The following is a 22,316-nucleotide window of genomic DNA, read 5'->3' on the forward strand; positions in this document are numbered from 1 at the left end:
TCGAACAAGGGACCTTTTGCATGGTAGTTAGCGATCCCAAGTACCACGCAAGAGGTCCCGGGTTCGAGTCCTTGCTGTTGGAGGGGATTATGTGATATATATATATATATATATATATATATATATATATATATATATATATATATATATATATATATATATTCGCTTTTCTTTCTACATTACCATCTTTTTGTGAGAGAATTTGGGTGCCTACAATTCCTCAACTTTTACACAAACATATCCCAAATGTTCTGTGAACATGTGACATTGCGTCACAACTTGTTCATCATCCTGTTACAAGTAGAAGAAATATTGTAAAAAGAAGGTACGCAAGATACGTAAAACGTCTAAGACCGATAATAAGAGAAAACGAAGCGAATGGAGAGACGAAGTAAACAGAACTGACTATGGAATAAGCAATAAAGAATAAGAATTACTCTCGAAGGTAAAGTTACAATTCGTGAATATAAAGAAGAATAATGATAAACGAGGAGAAGAGAGAGAGAGAGAGAGAGAGAGAGAGAGAGAGAGAGAGAGAGAGAGAGAGAGAATCCAGGAGAGAAGGAGAACGTGTTGATGGATGAGAAAGAGTGAGGAGGGATAGAGTGGAAGAGGAAATAGAGAAAGTAACAACAGAAATGCAGACTGCAAAAGAGAACGTCAGAGAATAATGCAGAGGAAAATGTTTTGTTCTCGCTTAAGGGATAGAAAAAGAAAAAAAAATATGTATATATATATATATATATATATATATATATATATATATATATATATATATATATATATATATATATGGCAGAAAAAAGAAATACGAAAGATATTTCATCAACACGAACATAAACAAGTCAGTTTCAATTTTTTAGTTGACGCTTTGGGGAAGCGTTACACTTGACACAGGCACGGCGGTTGCGAGGTGGGGGTCATCTACCGCAGGCACTGCTGTGGCGAGGTGGGGGTCATCTGCCGCAGGCACGGCTGTGGCGAGGTGGGGGTCATCTACCGCAGGCACTGCTGTGGCGAGGTGGGGGTCATCTGCCGCAGGCACGGCTGTGGCGAGGTGGGGGTCATCTACCGCAGGCACTGCTGTGGCGAGGTGGGGGTCATCTGCCGCAGGCACGGCTGTGGCGAGGTGGGGGTCATCTGCCGCAGGCACGGCTGTGGCGAGGTGGGGGCCATCTGCCGCAGGCACGGCTGTGGCGAGGTGGGGCCATCTGCCGCAGGCACGGCTGTGGCGAGATGGGGTCATCTGCCGCAGGCACGGCTGTGGCGAGGTGGGGTCGGGAGGTGACCCTCGACATACCCCTACGTGGCAGGTGATGTCGTCAGGTGATCGAGGAGGACCTCATCTGGCCAGACACCAGGCTGGTCCAGCTGATCGGGGGTTTGCAATGCTTCGGACCCAGCTCCTGAGAGACTATATTTCGCCAGTGAATTTCTCTACCCACCCAGCGAATTCCGAAGGATGAAGGACCTTGATATTCTGCCCCACCAAAGCAACCATTCCACACAAGCTTGTTTCCCAGTGACGGCCCAACAAGGTATTTCAACTCCTCTTTGCCATAGTGTATTACGGAGCAAGAAATAGGTCGTCCAGACATTTGCACTCTGGTCGACGCAATAGGAAGAAGACCAGGGCTGACAAGAATGCTCATGCTCGACCATATTTCATGCCCGGGAGACACCTGCAGCCCCAATCACCAACAAGGTGTAGTAGTAAGCGAGACAGGAAGGATTGCCCGTCATGTACACAGTACATAACCCTCCGTGGTCCTTGTCTTGTACGCTTTCCTGGTGTTTTTGATTAATGTCTACTGAAGCAGCATTTTGATCCACCCTAAGCCTTTCCTTACGGCACACTGAGAGTCTCTGTGTCAAGTTTAACAACTAGGGTCAGCTGACCAATGGCTCAAGAAGTACCTATTTCCCTAGGAGGTCAGTAAATGCATACGCATTAACTATTATCATTGGTCGCAGATATAGTAGCAGTATAGTATGACCATTATCATTATTACGTGTGTATTTTTCTCTTGTCAGAGAGCAGGTGCTTCCTCTTGTTAGAGAGCAGGTGCCTTGCTCTTGTTAGAGAGCAGATGCCTTGCTCTTGTTAGAGAGTTGGTGCCTTGCTCTCGCTAGGGAGCAGGTGTCTAGCGCCCTACGCTTCTAGTATGGACGAGACTCGCTCTGGTAATGGCAGTCCTCGTGTATTCCTCCCACCCCAGCACTATGACTTGTAAGCTGTGCGACCCCGGAGTTCATACGTGTTACAGACATGCAAACTCCCCATGACTTCAGGCGTGCGTCACTGAGACCCGCTATTTGCATATGAGCCGAAGTTCTGGGTACGGAAGACTCACGCCACACATGGTCTCAAATTCAGGCATGTCACACTCATGAGTCACGCATGACGCTCAAATTATGTGGCTGGGACATGGAAAGGAGGGAATGCACTCCCAGCAGAGAGCAGAGAGATCGCCTTCAAGGTTCATGGTAGGGAATCGAAGCCAAGTAGGTTCTTCATGTAGTCCTCCACAGTCTCTAGTACACTGTAGAGCCAAGCAGGAACCGGGACGTGGGTTCTCTAGTACACTGTAGAGCCAGGTAGGAACCGCTACATAGATAAACAAGTAGGATGATAAACCCCCCTGAGAGAGAGAGAGAGAGAGAGAGAGAGAGAGAGAGAGAGAGAGAGAGAGAGAGAGAGAGAGAGGTTCGTTGCTCAGTATCTTCTGCTTAAAAGTAAAACTGGCGAGTGTGGGAACTAATCTGGTGGATGGAGAGGGGTCGCTGTTGGGAAGACGTATGTGTGACAGGGAAACAGACTGGCTGTTACGGAGGGACCTCGCTTTCAAGGTGCAGTTTACTGACGGGCGAGAAACTCGAAGGAAGGAATCAGTTGCAGAAAGACCAGCAATATATCCTCTGGAGAACAGTTCGCTGATGGGACGATGCCCAGACGAACCGACGGAAAGGGAGGAGTTGCAAAAAAGATTCCAAACTGAAAGAAAACAGAATCACAAGGAAAAGAAGAAGAATAGGAAGAATGTCACTGGGAGAGGATCCCCTAAGAGCCACTTCCACCATGGTCAGACACAGGGCACCGCGCTGCCTGCCCACGCCCCTCTGAACACTCAGTACTTAACTTCAACTGATCTCACGTATTGGTCTCGCGGTACCGCACCTCACACAGTGGACTGTAAACAACACATTCACTGGCCTGCAGGCATCACGTCACTACAGGTGTCTGGTACATAACGACCCCGGGCGTAAAATCCAGCCGTATTGATATGTTGATGACTTGTCTAACTTTCCTGCATTACTTTACCGCTCATTCTCTCTCTCTCTCTCTCTCTCTCTCTCTCTCTCTCTCTCTCTCTCTGGTGGGTTATATACGATCAACATCATAAAGTACTTCTTACCTACAGTTACGCTTCCCAATATATATTGTTCAACTCACCATCTTATTAAGACGGTCAGTCCTCCTGCTCCTCCTCCTTTGTCTTCTTCTCACCCTCTATGCTACTATTTATCCCTCCTGGATAGAGCAGGTGAGACCGTAGCTCGTTAAGAAAGTTTTCTCACAACGATGCCACCAATATCAGGTGCACTTTCCCTGGTGCCATCCTTGGATTTCAACCCTTTACCATTTACTACTAGTCCAACAGGATTTTTAGGCAATCTTCTCCGTCTAACACTGCCATCTTCAAAGATTCCTTACCTGTGCTGCACTGGTGGGTGGGAGGTGATCCGTCCTCTTGCCTCATTTGATGTCTCCCGTTATTTGCCTTTTGACTGTATTGTTTGCTTCTCTCTCCCTTCCCATATCTCTTAAGTCATCCAGTTATGGCTTGGCGATATTCACCTCATATCTTTTATGTGTGTGTACATTTGTCATTACTATTTGTGATTATCATCTCTGGGTTACGGGCAATGCACGTATATATATATATATATATATATATATATATATATATATATATATATATATATATATATATTGAAATGGTTTGGTCACATGGAGAGAATGAGTGAGGAAAGATTGACAAAGAGGATATATGTGTCAGAGACGGAGGGAACGAGGAGGAGTGGGAGACCAAATTGGAGGTGCAGGGATGGGGTGAAAAAGATTTTGAGCGATCGGGGCATAAACATACAGGAGGGTGAAAGGCGTGCAAGGAATAGAGTGAATTGGAACGATGTGGTATACCGGAGTCGACGTGCTGTCAACGGATTGAACCAGGGCATGTGAAGCGTCTGGGGTAAACCATGGAAAGTTTTGTGGAGCCTGGATGTGGAAAGGGAACTGTGGTTTCGGTGCATTACACATGACAGCTACAGGCTGAGTGCCTTTTCCTAGCGCTACCTTGCGCGCGCGCGCAAGGGGGGGTGCCATTTCATGTGTGGCGGGATGGCGACGGAAGTCGATGAAGGCAGCAAGTATGAATATGTACATGTGTATATATGTATATGTCTGTGTATGTATATGTATGTATGTATACGTTGAAATGTGGAGGTATGTATATGTGCGTGTGTGGGCATGTATGTATATACATGTGTATGTGGGTGGGTTGGGTCATTCTTTCCTCTGTTTCCTTGCGCTACCTCGCTAACGCAGGAGACAGCAACAAAGTATAATAATAATAAAAGAAATATATGATGTATTCACGAAGCAGACTGCCAAATCACAGATGAACTTGTAGACCACGAAGGAGAATCAAAACAGGAAAATTTGCTTAAGCGCTTTCGTGTATTTCAACACATCTTCAGAAGCGAATAGTAACAAATCACAAATGGAGGAAAATATAGACACCAGACAGATCATTTTATTTGATACACCGTTTGTTGTTGACCAACGCATATTTACTAGCTTTCTGTTGTTGTTATTTTCAGTTTTTCTTTTCTCCTCACACATTTTGCTTCATCAGATAAGGTGAATCAAATGTCCTAAATCTATTTTCCCTTTTTTCTCGAAATACAATGAGACGTTTCGGGCTCTTGAACACTGCCCGTCTGCAGTTACATTGATTAGTAATGATACGACTCAATATAGAGAACAACACAGCAGTGAATCACATCTCCTAGTGTGCACTTTGCTCCCGCAGTGGTTCTCTTTCTTGTGCTTACACGCAAATCAAGACTCCTGACCCGGCAGCGAGAAATGAGAGTTGCGACGGGACTATCGTTAACAACTCATACGTCGACTGGGGTGGGCCGTTTTGATATCTGTATCTTTCCCGACACGTCGAAGCTTTGGAACTCTCCACTTTCTCATGTCTTTTCTAATACCTATGACCAGGCACATTTCAAAAGACAAGGCTTTCATGTCCTCAAAGGTTCATAAATAGTACTTTCCCTCGCCTTTTCTTTTTCCGCTTCAAAATCCTTTATTTCAGTTAAGGCCTGGCCTTGATGTGGACTTTTGTCCTTGACTGGAACCTTCAACATAAAAAAGAAACTTAATGAAGCACACACCATAACATAAACATTAAATCTAGATCCGTAGTTTAGCAGAGAACAACAGGCTACTGCCATACCAGCTCGGGGTACATCTGAGACTCAAAGGCCATGAAAGGACTATCCTGCTGGCCCTCAACCCACCTGACGAACGCACCAGGAGCCAATCTTAGCCTCTGGAGCGCTCTTTGCTGACGTTCAGAGGGTTCGTGTTGCCGGCCAAGGCAAGGGGAGAGAGAGCTCTGATGGGCAGGTGCTCGGAGGATCTTAAGAGAAGGACGCCTAGGCACACACACACACACACACACACACACACACACATATATATATATATATATATATATATCCATACACACATTGTATTGAGTCAAAACATGTACAAAACATGTATATATTTATATATATATATATATATATATATATATATATATATATATATATATATATATATATATATATATATCCACTGGGCTGGATCACAGAACAAGAAGTGCAATGATATTTTTTCTGTGTGTGTGTGTGTGTGTGTGTGTATGTGTGTGTGTGTGTGTGTGTAAGAGCTAGACAGTTGAGGAGCAAATGTCTGCAATATGAGAGTTGCATTTTGGGCACGAGGGGATCTTGTGTTGTGTTGAATCTGTTATTTGTATTGTTAAGGAGATGGTTGCTTACAAGAACGTAGACGAAAAAGCATAACTCGTACATGCCTGGGGAGAGTAGTTTCAGATGAGTGTGTTTGTTGGAAGGGAGTTGTAAGACTGGATCGGGAAGGCAGTTGATTTTGTACATGTTTTGACTCAATACAATGTGTGTATGTTTTGTGAATGTTGCGTTTGTCAAGGGAAGTGTTAATTCCTGTTAGTATAGGATGTTGCAAGTGTAATGTAGGGGTAACGTCTTTTATATCTATTCATAATGGAGTGAATACATTTTTATATGGGATACTAATGAATTCTTTTCTCATCTTGCACTGTCGCTGGTAAGTGTTCCAAGCCTGTTGGTTGCTGTTTGTAGTGTGGTTCGTGAGTGTTATGTGCGTGTCTTACGAGACACCTACTTTGCTCGGGGTTTCATTCGCTGGAAGTGGTTGAACGTCAAGGGTTATGGGAGGGTACAGGTTAGTGTATGATGGATTCATAGTAAATTTCTGTGAGCATATCTAGACATTCTGAATGAGTTAAGTCTTTTGACTGCATGATGTAGCGTTTTGAAATTGTTGCTTTTTGATGTAATTGTTGGTCCGTCTGCCTATGAGAGGACTTTGACACTGTGCTCTGTAAGAGGAGACTGAAAGCCAAGCATGAAGAAGTTGATGAAAGATTGGACAAACAGAACAGGTTCCACGGTGGACTCCATTATGCAGCTTCAGGACGTCAGCGGTGAAGCCTTCGTGAATTTTTCTGGCTTAGGGGGGCAGCTGTGAGGTTGGTTGAACAATTATTGCCGTCTATCGTCCACTTCTGGCCACTTGCCGCAGTTTGTCTTATGCAAGGCATTCACCACCTGCTCTCATTTCACCAGACCATTTGCTTTGCATACCACCTCGTTTCAAACACACCATATCCCAGACTTTATCATCTGGCATTCAAAAGTCCTTCAGAATACTCACTATATCTGTTTTTTTTTCACATTTTCTTTGCCTGTTACCGCTTCCCATCTTCTTTCATCACTGTCGCTCCTATCTGTTCTCTAGTTATTCTCCTTCCAGTTATCTTATTTCAATTAAGTTCACTGATACTCTCTCACCTTATCTCTCTCTCACTTGCAAGCATTTTAGGCTCCTCTACCTTCATCTTGACTTCCTGTCGCTTACTCTTGTATATCTCCCAGTCACTCACACTCTTCTCCTTCAGGTCCCGTCCATTCTCTTCATTTTTTCTCTTACTCGCAATTTAACTTCCTCATTCTACCAATCACTACCCTATCTCGTACACCCACATCCCACCTTCTGCTTACCACATACTTCACCTGCATGTGTAAGCTCTGATTTTCAGAATACATTCCATTCCTCGTCCACTGCCCTTGTTTCATTTACTCTCATCTTAATATCACACTTCTCTCAATCTTCCTAAGTATCTCTGCACAGAAGCCTCTTTTCCAAGTTCAATTTCTCTCGCTACTTCCTCCATACCCGTTCATCATCAGCCGCAAGAAGCGACTAATAATAATGATAATGATGATAATAATAAGCAGGACTCGGGAGCTGAAAACTCAACTCTCCATGTATTACCACTGTTCAAACGATATGCTGAAATATCAAAGACAAGAGGGGATTGGTGAGTGGTGTCTGAATGTGCGTGGATGTAACCAACACCAGGACAAGGGAGGGACAGGTGACTGAGAAGAGAAATACGGGTGTTCTGACCCTGAGTGAAATCACACGGAAAGGGAAGTGTGGAGTGCAATGATTTGGAAAACTCCTGGCGGTAAAGTCTACGACTAATGAGAGGGAAAGAGCACAGGAAGAGGCGGCACTTCTGATGAAGAAGCTGTGGGAATGCGTTAAAAAGTGGGAGAAAGTAAGTTCATGATGGATGTGGGTGAGAATGAAAGTTAGACTACGAGAGTGGGGTGCTAGTCATTGTTTATGTATCTAGTAGCGGGAGGAAAAAGGAAGACAGTGGAATGTTTTTAGAGGAGCTGCATGAGTGCTTCAGTATTTTCAATGGAAGGGTTCGAGTCCTCGTCATAGGGGATCTGAATACAATAGTGTGTGAAGTTACAGTGGACGGTACAACTGGATGGCTTGGGGGACACAATGTCGAACTGTGCTTTGAAAAGGGATTTGATGATTAGGAATATATGGTCTGAAAAACTTTACATATGGGTGAGTGGGGTTGAGTTAATAACCTCCATTAATGGCTTCTGAATTAATTAACAGACATACAAAGGAGGGGATACTGGATGTGTGTATGGAGATTCCAGACATAACAAACTACAGGGTAATGTATTCTCATTAGAAGACACACGTAGGGAACATTTACTTGATCAGGCTGTTGGGAGGCACTGCCTCTCTAACAGAATGGCAGTGTTACACGTGAGGAATGACATACAACCAGGAACACTCAGGTCATGCACCTATGTCTGGACAGCCAGGCCAGCTAGACTAGGAAGAGTTCGTCATGCTTTCAGCCGCTGCAGTATTTAAGTTTTAAAGTAGAAGGATCTTTAGTGTGTGGGAGAGTGTAATGTGGCTTGGTGTGTGGGTGGGTGGGTGGCATGCGTCGGTGGGCAGCTGGGAGGTAGAGGCTTGGTGGTGGGCGTTGACGGGTGGGTGATGAGGACAGGTGGATGGGTGGAGAATGAGGGTGGATGGTGAGGACAGGTGGGGTGGGTGGAGAGTGAGAGTGGATGGTGAGGACAGGTGGGTGGGTGGAGGATAAGGGTGGGTGGTGAGGACAGGTGGGTGGGTGGAGAGTGAGGGTGGATGGTGAGGACAGGTGGGTGGGTGGAGGATGAGGATGGACGAGTGGATCAATGACTAGTGGCTTTTATCTGCGGTGAGAGGCAGGTGACACGACAGCCACACGATTATAGCGGCCTCCAACATTCCACAGAGGTGAGTAAAATACACACTTAGTGAATACAGCTCATCCCTGCCACATGAGTATAGCGCTTGCCTAAGTAAATATCCGCTCCTGTGAGAGGCAGTAAACCAAGTGAAGAAAGAGAAGCACCACCAAGTGTAGGAAAGGGTATGCCACCGAATGAAAGAGGGAGAGGGATAACACCAAGTGAATGCAGAGACGTATACCACCTTTGCACACCCACTGTTAGTGAATACATCCAAGACCTTTGTCCCCTCCGCCCTCCTCATCTGGTTCACTCCAGTTTCCATGGTCTCTTCCAAGGCCACTCCAACGTATCTGATATACTTCACTTCCTCAACGTTATCTCCATTCACACTCAACCCAACCTGTCTTTCTCTTTCTCTCTCCAGCTAAACCTCATAATCTTATCTTTAATCCCAATCACTCACAACTTCTTTTCATCACACACACTCTCCCACTCTCACTCACCAGATTGTGCAGTGTTTTCACCCGAGTCCGCCACCAGAGCCGTGACATCTGCAAACAGCACTAGAATCCCCATCCAGTCACCCCATCCGCCATTCCCAAGAGACTGCAAGCCAGCTCCACGGCTGACAGCTGGTTACCGCTGCTGCCCACCCCACAGCTGACAGCTGGTTACCGCTGCGCTCCCCACGGCTGACAGCTGGTCACTGCTGCCTTCTCCGTGGCTGACAGTCAGGAGCTATCCACCTGCTGGGTCTCGGGTTTTAAACCAGCTTATGGTTTAAGGTTCGCGATATCATCTCGACCCTTCTTCCTCCGTCTTACTCATGTATTCCTCCGCTTCGTACTCCCGCTTCCCCGCGCTTGTAACCGACCCTCTGTATCAAAATACAATCCTCCAACGCGTTTACTAGACTCTTAACGTTCTCTGGGCACACCTTGGTATCCACGATCTCTCCCAGCGCCACAGTCTCAGCTAACACATACACACACACACACACCTACCTCAGGTCACACTCCTCAGCTCTGGCCCTAAGACCTGTTTGTTTCCCCTGGCGATTCCTGGTAACGAGCGAGCCCGGGTTCATTTTCATGGCCGATGTAATTGTCACACGCTTATCAAGATTGTTCTTCTTTACGGCTTTAATTAATGCTAATCCCTTCAAAGATATGTAGCATCTCACATTCCTTGGGAATAAATGACCTGGTTTTACTTGAGAGGCAAGACACACACACACACACACACACACACACACACACACGGCCAACATATCTTCCCTTCAACTGTGGAGCAAACTTGGGCAAACCTAATGTCACCGCTCACGACAATCTTAAATGCGTTTACCTTTCACTCACACAAGCTAATCTCGCGCTGATCAGTGTATGGGACCTCTCTCTCTCTCTCTCTCTCTCTCTCTCTCTCTCTCTCTCTCTCTCTCTCTCTCTCTCTCTCTCTCTCTCTCTCTCTCAACAGTTCGGGCGCCAAAGGTAAATCTAACAAGGGTTTCCTCTTCACATATCTGTTGGTAGGGGGTTAATATTACCTTTAATGCCCTGTGGAACTAGGTTCTATATGCCTTCTACATGGCTTCTATTAGCAGCCATGAACTGTTAGAGAGAGAGAGAGAGAGAGAGAGAGAGAGAGAGAGAGAGAGAGAGAGAGAGAGAGAGAGAGACTGTGCTTGTTATGAGTCAAAAGAGCTTTTTTTTTCTTTTTTTTTTCCATCGTTCCAAGAAAATAGTGTCGGTAACTTAGTAATGCAAGACGTAAGACGTGATCCCCCACGTCTTCATAAGTCTCCGGCTAGACCCAGGGAGGCACTACCAGGAGGGAAGTCTTATCTTTCCCGTGTTGGGTCATCGTATAAAACCTTAATGAGTCTGTAATTATGACGCATCTCTGGTATGCATCATGCTTCTCGCGCGGTGCGCCACTGGTAATGATTATTTTGGAAGTCTTATTAGTCGCTCCAGTGTACACTAAGTCACAAGGGTCGACGTCAGCTTTATATGTAGGGTCGTCAGCTTGTGTTTATTTGAGGTCAGCAACTTGTGTTCACGTTTATGTAGGGTGGAAATGTGCGCCTTTATGTAGGGTCGACAACTTGTGTTCAGCTTTACGTAGGGTGGACAGCTTTAGTTCAGATCTGTGAAGCCTTGGGACCTCAGCACGCCGCCTCTCCTATAGTTGCACCACAAGACCCAGATGACATTGCACTTTTCCCACGGCGCTGCTGCAACACCTGCTGCTCCTTACACCAGCACCACGGGACTCCTACCGCCTCACCTTCCTGCATCAATCTCACAATGCCTCACCTCACCTCCCTCAGTAATCTAATCCTACACCACTTACAGCAGCTCGCCCTGAGCTTACCCCACCTTGTTCAGTATAACAACGTGTTTTTACCCCTGCATCCTCGCCTTCAGGCTCAGTCTCCACCATTTGCGAAAGAGATACACGAAAACACCAATGAGGTGGGGGGGAAAATAAATGGTTCCCAGCTGAGACGCAAGCAGCACGTCTTGCATTATCAGGCACTTCGGGGAAGGTGGATACACGTCCTGACGCACTCCTGAATGACAGGCTGTCCCTCCGCTGGGACGCCCTCGGGAGCTTCGTGCATCATGAAGGAGTGAAGTGCAGGGATAACGGTGGCGGTGGGGTGTGTCGTCCCGTCTCTCTCCCACCTCACCCCCCTTCCCTCCCTCCTCCGCGCCAGAATCATTTTCCCTTCATTAATTTACAAACTCTGCCTCAGCTGCGCCCTCTAATATTTGTTAATTGCGTCCTGTCACTCATAATTTTTCACTAATGAGGCGGAGGTTTTTTTGGGGAATAATTACTTGGTTCACGTCTGATGTCTGAGCGAGTGCGACCGCAGGAGAAAAACACAAGACGAAAACAGAATAAATGAGACAAATTTGCTCGTGCAGGTGGCCACCGCAGCTCTCAGTTACTTGCAAAAACATCATCACAAGTTGTGTCATTTCGAAAACTTAAGCGTCCGGGATAGAAAACGAAATGACGCTGTATCTTTGATTGGCGTGTACGAACTCATCTGTGTGTGTTTGTGAATAATTGCGTGCGTGTATATGTCGTATGTTTGTATGCTGATTTACCCATCTGTACCGCGCGGGGAAGGAAGCTTCGCATTCTTTGGGGGGGGGGGGGAGAGAGAGAGAGAGAGAGAGAGAGAGAGAGAGAGAGAGAGAGAGAGAGAGAGAGAGAATCCCCTCCCCAGGGTATCTCCCCCCCTCCTCCCCTCGAACTTTCCTTACTGTCATGCAACTTTGTAAAAGTTTTTCGCATCCTATTTTCTGGGATTCCTGCAGCTCCGAGGCGACGCTACGATCAGAAGAGAAGGGGAGTTATAGTCTCCTTTTGGAGAGAGAGTGTAGCTCCTCGGTGAGGATGACCTTACACTCGCGGTGTGACCACTGGTGTCATCACAGGAGCAGGGAGGAAGGATTTCTTGAACTACTTAAAGAATGAGATGTTCCTCATCAACAACGTACTCCTTTCCGTCCACTGACGATGAAATTGCCTTGTCAAATCTCTCTCTAACCACTTGCAGACGAAGTCCGGCAACACACACACACACACACACACACACACACACACACACTCCTCGCATACTACATCACTCGTATAACACCAGGCCACAGTCCTCCACTCCGCTTCCTCCTCCTCCTCTTCTCGATCCTCATATCCTTCATCCTGGCCCACGGGGGGAAACAAATGGCCGTCCGGCTTCATCTTCGAACGAATTAAAAAAGTTTTGATGGAACATTGAGGGATTGTGGGAGATGCCAGGACTGACCGGCTCTGCCTCCAGGCCGCCCGCCGCCCCCCTCACCACCAGCCGTACGTGGGAGTGTAGGATGTGCAGGAAGCTGCACCGGCACCACGAGCTTTGGGGGATGGGACGGTAGTAGTGACTGGAATGTAATGAAGACTGAAGTGTTCGCTGATGGTCGTGTACGCCAAGAGAGGACCAGCTGCAACAACGAGGAGAGGAGCTAACACCCTCCTTCAGCCAACGTGTGTCTGTCTATCGGGACCTCACTCTGCGACAGATTACCTTGCGTAGAAGAGCCAATGTCTCCCCGCTCTCTTGTGTAGCGAAGCCTCAAGCTGGCCCCTCGGCCGGTATGCTGGGCCATGAGTCAAACCAAAAGGATTACACAGTCACACGTAATGCTTCGTGTATTCAAAACGGGGAGGTAATGATGTCGCCCCGGTCATCTCCCAGCTATCATTGCAAGACGGTGATGTTCACCCTCGCCCCTGGAAGATCGAAGTACCCATCGTCCAACCATCAGAGAGCATTAGTCATTTAGATGCAGTTTCTGCCATCATGTGTACCATCTACACTCACCATCACTCCTGTTCATAAAGTGATACAGTTCTCAGGGCTCTAAAGATCCAGCAGTTACTTAGACATAGACAACCAAACCCTCGATACTCCCAGTATATAACACCTGTCAAGCAATACTACGGAATACACCTCCCCAGCCTTACTACTACACGCAACCATATTCAGGCACTTCACATTCCATGACTCGATTTGACCAGTGGCATGAGAAACAGACATGCACAAAGTCCTCACCCTATTCCAAGGACACAACACACACACACACCTCCAAGAGACCAGACTTACTCAGAGATCCACTTTCCTTCTATAACCACACAAATTCTCAGACAAGACAGACAGCCAAGGGGCCCTCCAGCACTGGTCTCGCTCCCAGCACCAGTGACCCAGCGTCCCTAGTTGCGCCCTGTGCCAACTGCTGATGAATTTCCAGGGATAATTAGATTGCTGGTCTGAGCTGCCTGAGGTTCATGCTATTTCTCCTCATGGCTGAGTGGGATCGCTGCTGGGGGTTGTTTGTGGGTAGGTGTGGTCTCGGTAGGAGGGAGAGAGTGTGGGGTGTACGGATGCACAGGGTCGGTGTGAGGAGGGGAATAAATGTGAGAGTGTTGGGGATATATAACGTGTTACTGTAGGTCGTACGGAAGAGGAGTGACTATAGCTTGCATATATCTTGTGTGGGTGGATGGGTGAGCGGATGAGGGTGTGTGTGTGTGGGGTGTCGAAGTAGGGTTCTCTGTATATGGAAGCGGGCCACTTTGCCACTGATGTAAATGAGAGATTACTGCACTTACCAGTTCTGCCTGAGGGTGAGGCTGGTTGAATGACTTGACTAGCTGACTGGTTGGCTGACCAGCTAGCTGGCTGGCTGGCTGACTAGCTAGCTGGCTGGGCTGGCTAGTTGGCTGATCAGCTAGCTCGTTGGTTGACTGGCTGGCTGGCTGACTGGGTCCTGTTTGGACATGAGCGTTAGTCACACAGCTAAAATAGCAACGTAAATATGTCATAGTGAACGGGAAAAACCAAAATGTTTGTTCCCCAAAACTACTCATCCTTATTACTGATGCAAACTTACATTAAACAATACTTGAATGTATTGAATATTCATATCAAGTATTGTTATGTGTCACAGTTCTACATCATCAAATACTGTGATGTGTTGCAGGTTTGCATTTCAAATAGTGCAACTGATAATTGGCGAACTACAAAGCTCCCCCTCCAGTAGTGTATTAAAAGCTACGTAGATTATCATAACCATTAACATTCATCAGATCAATTAGCTGGAAACTTCTCCCATAATTCTGGTCAAATATTCCCTGTATCACAACGACGGTGGAGGTGAGAACTGTGTTGTGGTGGTGAGGTCAACACGATGACATTCTCCTTCGGTACGATAACTCCGACGTATGTACGATGGCTCGTGTCCACGGCGTATCACAAGGCACCAGAGTGCGCGAGACGCCTCGAGAGAGTTCGAGCGTCCTTCCTGCAGGGTCTTAGACTACTTCGAAGGTCTAATAGTTTAGTCTTAAATCAGTTCGCTCCCTCTGAAGGGACTTAAATCCGAGGGGTTACCCCTGGGGAGGCGTGTGCACGTCCCTCCAGGTGTCCTAATTTCCCAGTGGGTCTGCAGAGCCCGTATGTTGTGAAGGGATGGGATAAAATAAGTGATTTTGTCCTCATAACGGGAATGACGGAATCATCCTTACACAGTTGATGATGACTTTGATGTCAACGTAACTTTGTGATCAAGTCATTTCGTTCTTGTCCCTCTGACGTCATGGGAACATTCCAGAGAGTGTGATGGATGACATTATATGATTAAACAGAGCGTAATTAAAGTATACATTGACCTCATTGTATTGATAGTGAACTATGTATTGTATTAATCATCTAACACACCTTCACTGGTCTTCCTTCGAGTAGAAATCGCCCGTTTTCCATCACTCTATTGACCAATTTCAGACTAGGCTCCATGTTCGCCCAGCTGTCTGTTCATTAGCTAGGCTTAGAGACGGATAGGCTATTGGGTAAGGATGATCTAACCCGAGGCAAAGACTCGCGGTCCTGTCCACACTTTTTGAAGAGAGAAGATTCACTGAATGGTCTTTACGACCACCAGTCACGGGTCACCATTGAATAATGAGACTCACAACCGGAGGTGTACACTACATGAACCAAAATGAAAAGCACACACACACACACACACGTGATGTAAGTCTGCTTACAATTGTATCGACGTTGTAGAGATATTGTTATCATTTTTTTTTTTTTTTTTTTTTTTTTTACCAGGGGAGACAGTGTTAGATATTGTCCTTTTCCCCCCGGCGGTTATTCACACATTTTCATCAGGTCTCACATATTACAGCTACTGCCGGAAGTGTTGGCAGGATTAGGTTCCAACATATCTCGCCTCTCGTGCCCCCGTAGGTGCGGTACGTGTTTACCTACCTCTGCATTCACTATATCATATAACGTTATTTTCAGGGAATGTGTACATTATGCAGTGTTGTACACCTTCCTCCACTGCCTTCAGTGGATGACTTCATACTCTGGTTACACTGTAGACCTTCATAAACTGCCAGCATCGCACCTTCGTACACTGCCTACATCTTACACCTTCATACACTACCTACACTACGCCTTCATACAGTACCTACACTACGCATTCATACACTACCTGCATTAAGCCTTCATACACTGCCTTCACTGCGCCTTCATACACTTCCTTCACTCTACACCCTCATACACTGCCTACAGTCTGCACTTTCATAGACTAGCTACACTTCATACGATTTTAATTTCATCTGTTTTAAACGTATATTTTGTAATTTTGACTTTTGACATATATATCATTAAATATTTCACACATTTTTCACCTGTACTTGTGGAAAAAAAAATAGTGAATGAAATGAAAATGATAAGAAATAGACAAATTGATAGATAGATGAAAAGAGAGATATAGATATATAAGTTCCAGATGAATAATTGTTTTGGAAAGATTTACTATTTTTAGGATGACAGGGCTTTTCATCAGTATTATTTGTGACAACCAAATGAAATTATATATATATATATATATATATATATATATATATATATATATATATATATATATATATATATATACATATATATATATATTCAATCACTCTAGTTTCATTTGTTGGAGTAGGTTCCAGTCCTTGGGGCACTCCAGCCGAGAGGGGAACATTTTTCAGCCACATGGAATGAACATTTCCTCTCAACATGCGAACAAACGAAGATCCAGGTATTACAGGCAGATGAGTCCAGGACAAGGAAGTCTGCTCCAGGGGTGGAGTCAACCTGGCGACACAGGGCAACACACTTGAAAAGAGAATTGTAGATAAAAAGAAAATGAAACGTGTGCGAAAGTTCAGATGTTATTAATCATTGCTATAGAAAAAAAAAAAAGGCAGTCTTGCCCTTTGTATATAGACACGCCGAGGAAGTTGGCAGACGCATGAAAACTAACACCTATACACAGTTGTCCATAACTCATCCATTTCCTTGGATGGGTAGAAATTGCTGGCTGTTGGGGTCATATATTTCTGGGAAAATATATGTTGTTCAGCGGAAAGACTGTGCCCCCAAAATTGTGAATGTAAACAAAAATGACGGAGATGGATGATTATACCACCGAGCAATGCCATTCCGCCTTTCTCCCAGCCCTCCGCGGCAGGAAGCAAGACAGGGATTCGGAGGACCCGAAATTGCAAGTGTAACTAGTAAAGTGACGTTTATTAATGAAACAGTCCTGATAACACGGAATTCAGGGATGAGACTAAACTACAAATTCGTCGTCTAGATATGAAGGATATTTGGATGAGCAGGGTCTAGACTTACAATATATATATATATATATATATATATATATATATATATATATATATATATATATTATCCCTGGGGATAGGGGATTAAGAATACTTCCCACGTATTCCCTGCGTGTCGTAGAAGGCGACTAAAAGGGGAGGGAGCGGGGGGCTGGAAATCCTCCCCTCTCTTTTTTTTTTTTTTTTTTTTTTTAATTTTTCCAAAAGAAGGAACAGAGGGGGGCCAGGTGTGGATATTCCACTAAGGCCCAGTCCTCTGTTCTTAACGCTACCTCGCTAACGCGGGAAATGGCGAATAGTTTAAAAGAAAGAAAAAGATATATATATATATATATATATATATATATATATATATATATATATATATATATATATATATATATGCAAATATTCCAAAATACAAAATCCGTGACATTTCTGGTCCCAGGGATATCGGTTAAGGGATACTCAATATATATATATATATATATATATATATATATATATATATATATATATATATATATATATATATATATATATACACATATATATATTCATATATACAATAGATAATAATGGTGTAGTGTATCTCTGTGTTTGCGTCCGTGGAATACGTTGCGACCGGCTTTGAGCTTATCCAGCTCAGTGAAGGGTATTGTGAAGATTATTATTATGTCTCCCTTCATAGAATGGAGAGCATGTTGTTTTGGCTCAGTGTCCCTTTTTTTCTCTATCCTTTTTTTCCAACCAGTAATTAACCAGTGGTGGTGCAAAGATACGTTCGCCGTGGGTTAAAAAATAAAAAAGTGAAGATGCATTGATTTTTATCGAGGGCATAGTGAAGATATCTTCCATTGTTAGAGATATGATAGTGAAGATATCTCCCATTGTTAGAGATATGATAGTGAAGATATCTTCCATTGTTAGAGATATGATAGTGAAGAAGCAGGCCTGATGCAGCCGTCTGTAAATGGTGGCGTTTCTGCTTATGATCAAGGAGCGGCAAAATCTAGTTTTTGATACTCTTTTGTGAACGGGCTTTAAAACAGGCTGGCAGGCCCGAGCCCCGTTCACCCGTTCGTTGATAATTCAGTTAGCTCAGGATAACTGCAAAACCTGCAGACTTATTTCACCAGAACGACGCATGACAACAATTTAGAGGAAAAAAAAAAGCAAATAAACAAACAGGGAATACTATAAGTTGCGGGGATCCAAAGGTCAAAGGTGAAGGTCAGAGCTGCACTGAGAACGCATTTCGGAGATATCAAATTCTTGTGATAAGTCCGAGGTGATCGCAATGGATTTCATCAACATTTTGGCCCGAGTATTTGCCTCGGAGACTAGGAAGGAAGGATCATCCCTGGTGACTTATGAGATCTAGGAACTACATCGTCAAGGTCACGGGGGCGCATGCGTGATTTCCACAATTATTTCATTTTGGATGAACGTCATCGAGCATTGGCCCCGTGTCTTCCTCTTGGGATAGGGAAGATCCGACTTGTTCCTTGAGGTCAGAGGTCACCAGGCTCCTTAACCTCCCCCCCCCCCCCCCACACACACACACACACACCACCACCCCCAGACAATTCGTGTTCGTAATACCACGTTTACTATTTTTGGGGTGGATTTCGAAGGAAAGGATTACTCTTGGTGTGAGGGATTAAACCTCGGGAGTTAGGAAAGGATTATAATCCGTCCTTCTTTCAAGACCCAAAAGTTTAAGGTCCACGTCCTTAACTCAAAGTTATAACAGTTGGCTTCCGTTGAAAACCTTGCAAGGACGCAGTTACCAACTGGCCAAGACTGTTATCTTGAAACTGTTTCATTTACATTAAAAAAAAAATCTCAACTGAATTTTCATTGATTTTATTTATTTTTTTTTTCATAATTTTTGGGAATCATGTTTTTTTTCATGGAATATGCTGAGTCCATAGTGACGGCTTACTTCACGTAAAATGATTATTAATCATTATTATTATTATTATTATTATTATTATTATTATTATCATTATTATTGCTATTACTATTACTATTATCATTACTGCTATTATCATCAGTATTATTATTATTATTATTATTATCATTATTATTATTATTATCATTATTATTATTATTATTATTATTATTATTATTATCATTATTATATTTCATTATCATCATCATCCTCTCATTTTTCATCAGTGTCTCGTACCATGTGTTTATATCACGGGTCCTGAACCAAAATTGATATTTAAGACGTAATCGCACCCATCGCTCCTCCTCCAACTTGACTTGCACAAGCCTCCAGCTCACGTCATCCTGTACGCCAGACGACCTGCAGTAGACTGCAGGTATAGCGGAAATATATATATATATACATAATCGCTGGGCGGAACTTTCTCCATAATGCGTTGTAATCCATTCCAGAGCACCCGTCTCCTTCACTGACAATTATGGAGCTGTGAGGAGCATCTGTGGGGGAGTGAGGGTGAAGGTGGGTGTGAGAAATGATCTTTTGGGTTTGCTCGTCCGGTATATATATATATATATATATATATATATATATATATATATATATATATATATATATATATTCTTTTTAAGCCAGCCATGAAGTCTTGGTTATACCAGCATTACGTGTGTGTGTGTGTGTGTGTGTGTGTTTGTGTGTGTGTGTGTGTGTGTGTGTGTGTGTTGCCCCATCTTAACCTTGTATGTGTTACATTTTTACTCCTGTGTGTACACACACACACCAGCCTAAACCAGGTGTGCATGTGAATGTGTGTATGTTGGTTATTATCTTCCTCTGCTACCATATAATATTTGTGGTAACACAAGACTCTGAAGAAATCAGTAGACCCGATGATCACAACGGTAAGCAACATATTGCTCCTGTGGGTCACATTGCCTGTGCCTCTCCCTCAACACAGCTCTTCTTGTACCGCCAGAGTGTGTTCGTTCTGTTGCTCAGTCGGCCCACTGATCAAACTTGTTTCTACAGAGGGGAGGTATTTCTCCACGTCTTCGACAGACTGGTCGTCCAGTATCCATATGAATGATATCATACCTGCCATGACTACGTGACGTAGTGCCTCGCGTTACAAGCAGGGGAATGAATGCGAGAATGTGAATCCTATAATACGAAGGTTATGATTTAGTAATTAGCATGATAGAGCGGTGTCCGGTCCCTTAGCATTTCGCATACAAGGTTCAGGAAGTATATACCATTAGGCCTCGGGGGGAAGGGAGGAAGAGAGAGAGAGAGAGAGAGAGAGAGAGAGAGAGAGAGAGAGAGAGAGAGAGAGAGAGAGACGAACGTATACATCGACCATGAAATACGAAACCATCTACGTTCTCAGATGGGTCAAGGGATACCACTTGATTTCTCTTGTCTTTCACTTCGACTTGGTGTGTGACGCACCACTCACTGGCTTGGTCTGTTTCATGTACACATCTGTGAGCTAGTGTGGCGGCCTGATGCGCCCCGGTCAGAGCCTGAAGTCTCGACAGACGGATGATGAGGGATCGGGATACGTGTGGAGGAGAGTCAGGGGAAACGCACCGTCGCTACGTCTGCTGCTGCTGCTGCTGCGTCAAGACCCCGGGCGTTAAAGGAACGGATGTTGACGATCTGACGCCAGTGATGGACGGGAGCTCTGCTGGTGGAGGGATGTCGGAGAGACTCGGGGAAGCACAAGGGGACAGATGGAGGGGAGAACACCGATGCCGTCCTGGATGTACCGATCAACGAGCGCCACAGAAGACGAGAGCGAGATGAACCCTCCCTCACCACGTCGAAGTCGCGACTTCCTGATGCTGTTGTTCTCCAGGGGTGATGATCTTGGGGTCTGTGCAACGGGCGTGCACTCGGCGGAGTCACTGCAGTCAAGATGGACTTCTTCCTCCGCATGGGCAGTCTGTTGATGAACAGGGTAGACACACTGGCGGAGTGAGGAGTTTAATGTCTGGATAGCGAAGTCTCCCCACCCCATCCCACCTACCCACACACACACATCGCTGGCAAAAGATATTTATGGCAATGAGGATCATTGTATGGGCCGAGCGGCGTCTCCTGATATCCTACTGTACTTCGCCGCCAAGACGTGCTGACCTGGGCTGGCATGACGGCTGACGTAGGGAATGTAGCTTGTTACGTGATCGCTCTGCTGAAAACTGACCAAAACAATGTCTTTCCTGGTCACTGAGCTAGACCGGATGTACGTATGATGCCTGAGGCCTTGATTTTCGACTGGAAGTCCCCCGGGTTTTGGCGAGATTCAAGTCCATAGCTGAGGAAACCATGTGGATGGGGACTTCCGCCGCGCAGGTCGTGGTTCCTCCTTGACGCTGGGTACGGGTAAGCCGCCAAGTGACGATCGTAATGTCATCAGACTCTCTGAGAGGACAGTGACGGAGGATGTGGGGGTGACACTGCTGATCGTCCACGATGGAAGGTTGCCTGCACATCCTCCGGCCACTCACTAATACGATTTCCCCAACCCATGTCTGCGATAGTGGAGTGGAGGGGGGAACAGACAGTGAGGGTGTCTGTGTCATGGATGACATGAAAGTGGTGAATAAAGTGGACAGTTGCCATGGTCCGTGAGGGTATGTAGCTCTTCCGTGGCCACTAGTATTGGAAGGTGCCTTTGCCAGCCGGATCCATCTGAGTATTACAGTGGTGGTGGTGGTGGGCGAGGCAGCGCCAGTCATCGGTCGAAAGTCAGAGTATAACGTTACTGGTTTTCAATGTCGTGGCCAAGACAAGCGCCGCTAGAAAATCACCTGCTTCATCGCCAGCTGGAGGTGGTCTGTCGGCAGCCAACGTGGGATAACACATCATGACGCCCCTGTCTTCTGCAGGAAGGGAGAGAGAGAGAGAGAGAGAGACTTAAAAGAGTAAAGAGGCGGACAGTACTCGGCCCTAGACGCCTCCCACCACAATAACATCAACAGTCAGTCAGCCCAGCCCCAGCTATAGAGCACGGGAGAGGCCATCAGACCCCCATGGCCCTCTGCTGCTGCTGCTGCACCAACACATCTGGTCTCCGGCCTGGCCTGGTCTGGTCTGGCCTGGCCTGGCCTGGCCTGGCCGGGACAATGCAGGTATTAGGCAGAGGCAAAGCTTTGGCCTGGCTCTCCCGAGCGTGAAGTATGGA

At 45.5% G+C, this 22,316-nt stretch overlaps 2 protein-coding genes across 3 annotated transcripts in view; one reads left to right on the top strand and one right to left on the bottom strand.

Moving 5' to 3' along the window:
• Window positions 1–22,316, bottom strand: part of LOC139746472 (DBH-like monooxygenase protein 1) — a 158,447-nt gene that overhangs the window by 82,156 nt on the left and 53,975 nt on the right. Inside the window, exon 2 of one of the 2 annotated variants that reach the window (XM_071657732.1) lies at window positions 14,134–14,291. The exons of the other annotated variant lie outside the window; for it this stretch is intronic. The gene's annotated coding sequence lies outside the window, so the exon portion shown is untranslated. The remainder of the gene's footprint in view (window positions 1–14,133; window positions 14,292–22,316) is intronic. 2 annotated transcript variants of the gene reach the window in all.
• The window catches only part of LOC139746475 (charged multivesicular body protein 7-like), a 194,226-nt gene that overhangs the window by 28,254 nt on the left and 143,656 nt on the right, over window positions 1–22,316 (top strand). The window lies entirely within an intron of this gene.

Source organism: Panulirus ornatus, chromosome 65, assembly GCF_036320965.1.
Source record: "Panulirus ornatus isolate Po-2019 chromosome 65, ASM3632096v1, whole genome shotgun sequence".
NCBI lineage: Eukaryota > Metazoa > Arthropoda > Malacostraca > Decapoda > Palinuridae > Panulirus > Panulirus ornatus.